This window comes from Halictus rubicundus, unplaced genomic scaffold, assembly GCF_050948215.1.
Source record: "Halictus rubicundus isolate RS-2024b unplaced genomic scaffold, iyHalRubi1_principal scaffold0054, whole genome shotgun sequence".
In the NCBI taxonomy this organism is placed as follows: domain Eukaryota; kingdom Metazoa; phylum Arthropoda; class Insecta; order Hymenoptera; family Halictidae; genus Halictus; species Halictus rubicundus.
Window position 1 is genome coordinate 34069 of NW_027488595.1, and position 8517 is coordinate 42585.

Genomic DNA, 8517 nt, shown 5'->3' on the forward strand with positions numbered 1-8517 from the left:
ATCCTATCCTCTATCCTATCCTATCCTCTATCCTATCCTACTCTCTATCCTATCCATTCGTATCCTCTTTCCTGTCCTATCCTCTATCCTATCCTATCCTCTATCCTATCCTATCCTCTACCATATCCTATCCTCTATCCAATCCTATCCTCTATCCTATCCTATCCTCTATCCTATCCTACCCTCTATCCTATCCATTCGAAACCTCTATCGTATCCTATCCTCTATCCTATCCTATCCTCTATCCTATCCTATCCTCTATCTTATCCTATCCTCTATCCTATCCTATCCTCTATCATATCCTATCCTCTATCCTATCCAATCCTCTATCCTATCCTATCCTCTATCCTATCCTACCGTATCCTCTATCCTATCCTATCGTATCCTCTATCCTATCCTATCCTCTATCCTATCCTATCCTCTATCCTATCCTATCCTCTATCTTATCCTATCCTCTATCCTATCCTATCATCTATCCTATCCTATCCTCTATCCTATCCTATCCTCTATCCTATCCTATCCTCTATCTTATCCTATCCTCTATCCTATCCTATCCTCTATCCTATCCTATCCTCTATCCTATCCTATCCTCTATCCTATCCTATCCTCTATCCTATCCTATCCTATCCTCTATCCTCTATCCTATCCTATCCTCTATCCTATCCTATCCTCTATCATATCCTATCCTCTATCCTATCCAATCCTCTATCCTATCCTATCTCTATCCTATCCTATCGTATCCTCTATCCTATCCTATCGTATCCTCTATCCTATCCTATCCTCTATCCTATCCTATCCTCTATCCTATCCTATCCTCTATCGTATCCTATCCTCTATCCTATCCTATCATCTATCCTATCCTATCCTCTATCCTATCGTATCCCCTAACTTATCCTATCCTCTTTCCTATCCTATCCTCTATCCTATCCTATCCTCTATCCTATCCTATCCTCTATCCTATCCTATCCTCTATCCTATCCTATCCTCTATCGTATCCTATCCTCTATCCTATCCTATCCTCTATCCTATCCTATCCTCTATCCTATCCTACCCTCTATCCTATCCTTTCGTATCCTCTATCGTATCCTATCCTCTATCCTATCCTATCCTCTATCCTATCCTATCCTCTATCTTATCCTATCCTCTATCCTATCCTATCATCTATCCTGACCTATCCTCTATCCTCTCCTATCCTCTATCATATCCTATCCTCTATCGTATCCTATGCTCTATCCTATCCATTCGTATCCTCTATCGTATCCTATCCTCTATCCTATCCTATCCTCTATCTTATCCTATCCTTTATCCTATCCTATCCTCTATCATATCCTATCCTCTATCCTATCCTATCCTCTATCCTATCCTATCCTCTATCCTATCCTATCCTCTATCCTATCCTATCCACTATCCTATCATATCCTCTAACTTATCCTATCCTCTTTCCTATCCTATCCTCTATCCTATCCTATCCTCTATCCTATCCTATCCTCTATCATATCCTATCCTCTATCCTATCCTATCCTCTATCCTATCCTATCCTCTATCCTATCCTACCCTCTATCCTATCCATTCGTAACCTCTATCGTATCCTATCCTCTATCCTATCCTATCCTCTATCCTATCCTATCCTCTATCCTCTATCCTATCCTATCCTCTATCCTATCCTATCCTCTATCCTATCCTATCCTCTATCTTATCCTATCCTCTAACCTATCCTATCATCTATCCTATCCTATCCTCTATCCTATCCTCTATCATATCCTATCCTCTATCCTATCCAATCCTCTATCCTGTCCTATCCTCTATCCTATCCTATCCTCTATCCTCTATCCTATCCTATCCTCTATCCTATCCTATCCTCTATCATATCCTATCCTCTATCCTATCCAATCCTCTATCCTATCCTATCCTCTATCCTATCCTATCCTCTATCATATCCTATCCTCTATCCTATCCTATCCTCTATCCTATCCTATCCTCTATCCTATCCTACCCTCTATCCTATCCATTCGTATCCTCTATCGTATCCTATCCTCTATCCTGTCCTATCCTCTTTCCTATCCTATCCTCTATCTTATCCTATCCTCTATCCTATCCTATATACTATCCTATCCTCTATCCTATCCTATCCTCTGTCCTATCTTATCCTCGATCCTATCCTATCTTCTATCATATCCTATCGTCTATCCTATCATATCCTCTATCTTATAATATCCTCTATCCTATCCTATCCTCTATCCTATCCTATCCACTATCCTATCCTATCCTCTGTCATATCCTGTCCTCTATCCTATCCTATCCTCTATCCTATGCTACCCACTATCCTATCCTATCCTATCCTCTATCGTATCCCATCCTCTATCCTATCCTATCCTCTATCCTATCCTATCCTCTATCCTATCCTATCCTCTTTCCTATCCTATCCTCTATCCTATCCTATCCTCTATCCTATCCTATCCTCTATCCTATCCTATCCTCTATCCTATCCTATCCTCTATCCTATCATATCCTCTAACTTATCCTATCCTCTTTCCTATCCTATCCTCTATCCTATCCTATCCTCTATCCTATCCTATCCTCTATCATATCCTATCCTCTATCCTATCCAATCCTCTATCCTATCATATCCTCTAACTTATCCTATCCTCTTTCCTATCCTATCCTCTATCCTATCCTATCCTCTATCCTATCCTATCCTCTATCATATCCTATCCTCTATCTTATCCTATCCTCTATCCTATCCTATCCTCTATCCTATCCTACCCTCTATCCTATCCATTCGTAACCTCTATCGTATCCTATCCTCTATCCTTTCCTATCCTCTATCCTATCCTATCCTCTATCTTATTCTATCCTCTATCATATCCTATCCTCTATCCTATCCTATCCTCTATCCTATCCTATCCTCTATCCTATCCTATCCTCTATCCTATCCTATCCTCTATCCTCTATCCTATCCTATCCTCTATCCTATCCTATCCTCTATCATATCCTATCCTCTATCCTATCCAATCCTCTATCCTATCCTATCCTCTATCCTATCCTATCGTATCCTCTATCCTATCCTATCGTATCCTCTATCCTATCCTATCCTCTATCCTATCCTATCCTCTATCCTATCCTATCCTCTATCTTATCCTATCCTCTATCCTATCCTATCATCTATCCTATCCTATCCTCTATCCTATCCTATCCTCTATCATATCCTATCCTCTATCCTATCCAATCCTCTATCCTATCCTATCCTCTATCCTATTCTATCCTCTATATTATCCTATCCTCTATCCTATCGTATCCTCTAACTTATCCTATCCTCTTTCGTATCCTATCCTCTATCCTATCCTCTGTCCTATCCTATCCTCTATCATATCCTATCCTCTATCCTATCCTATCCTCTATCCTATCCTATCCTCTATCCTATCCTACTCTCTATCCTATCCATTCGTATCCTCTTTCCTGTCCTATCCTCTATCCTATCCTATCCTCTATCCTATCCTATCCTCTACCATATCCTATCCTCTATCCAATCCTATCCTCTATCCTATCCTATCCTCTATCCTATCAAACCCTCTATCCTATCCATTCGAAACCTCTATCGTATCCTATCCTCTATCCTATCCAATCCTCTATCCTATCCTATCCTCTATCCTATCCTATCGTATCCTCTATCCTATCCTATCGTATCCTCTATCCTATCCTATCCTCTATCCTATCCTATCCTCTATCCTATCCTATCCTCTATCGTATCCTATCCTCTATCCTATCCTATCATCTATCCTATCCTATCCTCTATCCTATCGTATCCCCTAACTTATCCTATCCTCTTTCCTATCCTATCCTCTATCCTATCCTATCCTCTGTCCTATCCTATCCTCTATCATATCCTATCCTCTATCCTATCCTATCCTCTATCCTATCCTATCCTCTATCCTATCCTACCCTCTATCCTATCCATTCGTATCCTCTATCGTATCGTATCCTCTATCCTATCCTATCCTCTATCCTATCCTATCCTCTATCTTATCCTATCCTCTATCCTATCCTATCCTCTATCCTATCCTATCCTCTATCATATCCTATCCTCTATCCTATCCAATCCTCTATCCTATCATATCCTCTAACTTATCCTATCCTCTTTCCTATCCTATCCTCTATCCTATCCTATCCTCTATCCTATCCTATCCTCTATCATATCCTATCCTCTATCTTATCCTATCCTCTATCCTATCCTATCCTCTATCCTATCCTACCCTCTATCCTATCCATTCGTAACCTCTATCGTATCCTATCCTCTATCCTTTCCTATCCTCTATCCTATCCTATCCTCTATCTTATTCTATCCTCTATCATATCCTATCCTCTATCCTATCCTATCCTCTATCCTATCCTATCCTCTATCCTATCCTATCCTCTATCCTATCCTATCCTCTATCCTATCCTATCCTCTATCCTCTATCCTATCCTATCCTCTATCCTATCCTATCCTCTATCATATCCTATCCTCTATCCTATCCAATCCTCTATCCTATCCTATCCTCTATCCTATCCTATCGTATCCTCTATCCTATCCTATCGTATCCTCTATCCTATCCTATCCTCTATCCTATCCTATCCTCTATCCTATCCTATCCTCTATCTTATCCTATCCTCTATCCTATCCTATCATCTATCCTATCCTATCCTCTATCCTATCCTATCCTCTATCATATCCTATCCTCTATCCTATCCAATCCTCTATCCTATCCTATCCTCTATCCTATTCTATCCTCTATATTATCCTATCCTCTATCCTATCGTATCCTCTAACTTATCCTATCCTCTTTCGTATCCTATCCTCTATCCTATCCTCTGTCCTATCCTATCCTCTATCATATCCTATCCTCTATCCTATCCTATCCTCTATCCTATCCTATCCTCTATCCTATCCTACTCTCTATCCTATCCATTCGTATCCTCTTTCCTGTCCTATCCTCTATCCTATCCTATCCTCTATCCTATCCTATCCTCTACCATATCCTATCCTCTATCCAATCGTATCCTCTATCCTATCCTATCCTCTATCCTATCAAACCCTCTATCCTATCCATTCGAAACCTCTATCGTATCCTATCCTCTATCCTATCCAATCCTCTATCCTATCCTATCCTCTATCCTATCCTATCGTATCCTCTATCCTATCCTATCGTATCCTCTATCCTATCCTATCCTCTATCCTATCCTATCCTCTATCCTATCCTATCCTCTATCGTATCCTATCCTCTATCCTATCCTATCATCTATCCTATCCTATCCTCTATCCTATCGTATCCCCTAACTTATCCTATCCTCTTTCCTATCCTATCCTCTATCCTATCCTATCCTCTGTCCTATCCTATCCTCTATCATATCCTATCCTCTATCCTATCCTATCCTCTATCCTATCCTATCCTCTATCCTATCCTACCCTCTATCCTATCCATTCGTATCCTCTATCGTATCGTATCCTCTATCCTATCCTATCCTCTATCCTATCCTATCCTCTATCTTATCCTATCCTCTATCCTATCCTATCCTCTATCCTATCCTATCCTCTATCCTATCCTATCCTCTATCCTATCCTACCCTCTATCCTATCCTTTCGTATCCTCTATCGTATCCTATCCTCTATCCTATCCTATCCTCTATCCTATCCTATCCTCTATCTTATCCTATCCTCTATCCTATCCTATCATCTATCCTGTCCTATCCTCTATCCTCTCCTATCCTCTATCATATCCTATCCTCTATCCTATCCTATCCTCTATCCTATCGAATCCCCTATCCTATCCTCTATCGTATCCTATGCTCTATCCTATCCATTCGTATCCTCTATCGTATCCTATCCTCTATCCTATCCTATCCTCTATCTTATCCTATCGTTTATCCTATCCTATCCTCTATCATATCCTATCCTCTATCCTATCCTATCCTCTATCCTATCCTATCCTCTATCCTATCCTACCCTCTATCCTATCCATTCGTATCCTCTATCGTATCCTATCCGCTATCCTGTCCTATCCTCTATCCTATCCTATCCTCTATCTTATCCTATCCTCTATCCTATCCTATATACTATCCTATCCTCTATCCTATCCTATCCTCTATCCTATCCTACCCTCTATCCTATCCATTCGTATCCTCTATCGTATCGTATCCTCTATCCTATCCTATCCTCTATCCTATCCTATCCTCTATCTTATCCTATCCTCTATCCTATCCTATCCTCTATCCTATCCTATCCTCTATCCTATCCTATCCTCTATCCTATCCTATCCTCTATCCTATCCTACCCTCTATCCTATCCTTTCGTATCCTCTATCGTATCCTATCCTCTATCCTACCCTATCCTCTATCCTATCCTATCCTCTATCTTATCCTATCCTCTATCCTATCCTATCATCTATCCTGTCCTATCCTCTATCCTCTCCTATCCTCTATCATATCCTATCCTCTATCCTATCCTATCCTCTATCCTATCGAATCCCCTATCCTATCCTCTATCGTATCCTATGCTCTATCCTATCCTATCCTCTATCCTATCGAATCCCCTATCCTATCCTCTATCGTATCCTATGCTCTATCCTATCCATTCGTATCCTCTATCGTATCCTATCCTCTATCCTATCCTATCCTCTATCTTATCCTATCCTTTATCCTATCCTATCCTCTATCATATCCTATCCTCTATCCTATCCTATCCTCTATCCTATCCTATCCTCTATCCTATCCTACCCTCTATCCTATCCATTCGTATCCTCTATCGTATCCTATCCTCTATCCTGTCCTATCCTCTATCCTATCCTATCCTCTATCTTATCCTATCCTCTATCCTATCCTATATACTATCCTATCCTCTATACTATCCTATCCTCTGTCCTATCCTATCCTCGATCCTATCCTATCTTCTATCATATCCTATCGTCTATCCTATCATATCCTCTATCTTATAATATCCTCTATCCTATCCTATCCTCTATCCTATCCTATCCACTATCCTATCCTATCCTCTGTCATATCCTGTCCTCTATCCTATCCTATCCTCTATCCTATCCTATCCTCTATCTTATCCTATCCTCTATCCTATCCTATCCTCTATCCTATCCTATCCTCTATCCTATCATATCCTCTATCTTATTCTATCCTCTATCCTATCCTATCCTCTATCCTATCCTATCCTCTATCCTATCCTATCCTCTATCATATCCTATCCTCTATCCTATCCTATCCTCTATCCTATCATATCCTCTATCTTATTCTATCCTCTATCATATCCTATCCTCTATCCTATCCTATCCTCTATCCTATCCTATCCTCTATCCTATCCTATCCTCTATCCTATCCTATCCTCTATCCTATCCTATCCTCTATCCTATCCTATCCTCTATCCTATCCTATCCTCTATCTTATCCTATCCTCTATCCTATCCTATCATCTATCCTATCCTATCCTCTATCCTATCCTATCCTCTATCATATCCTATCCTCTATCCTATCCAATCCTCTATCCTATCATATCCTCTAACTTATCCTATCCTCTTTCCTATCCTATCCTCTATCCTATCCTATCCTCTATCCTATCCTATCCTCTATCATATCCTATCCTCTATCCTATCCTATCCTCTATCCTATCCTATCCTCTATCCTATCCTATCCTCTATCCTATCCTATCCTCTATCTTATCCTATCCTCTATCCTATCCTATCCTCTATCTTATCCTATCCTCTATCCTATCCTATATACTATCCTATCCTCTATCCTATCCTATCCTCTGTCCTATCCTATCCTCGATCCTATCCTATCTTCTATCATATCCTATCGTCTATCCTATCATATCCTCTATCTTATAATATCCTCTATCCTATCCTATCCTCTATCCTATCCTATCCACTATCCTATCCTATCCTCTATCATATCCTATCCTCTATCCTATCCTATCCTCTATCCTATCCTATCCTCTATCTTATCCTATCCTCTATCCTATCCTATCATCTATCCTATCCTATCCTCTATCCTATCCTATCCTCTATCATATCCTATCCTCTATCCTATCCAATCCTCTATCCTATCCTATCCTCTATCCTATCCTCTATCCTATCCTATCCTCTATCATATCCTATCCTCTATCCTATCCAATCCTCTATCCTATCCTATCCTCTATCTTATCCTATCCTCTATCCTATCCTATCCTCTATCTTATCCTATCCTCTATCTTATCCTATCCTCTATCCTATCCTATCATCTATCCTATCCTATCCTCTATCCTATCCTATCCTCTATCCTATCCTATCCTCTATCTTATCCTATCCTCTATCCTATCCTATCCTCTATCCTATCCTATCCTCTATCCTATCCTATCCTCTATCATATCCTATCCTCTATCCTATCCAATCCTCTATCCTATCCTATCCTCTATCCTATCCTATCGTATCCTCTATCCTATCCTATCGTATCCTCTATCCTATCCTATCCTCTATCCTATCCTATCCTCTATCCTATCCTA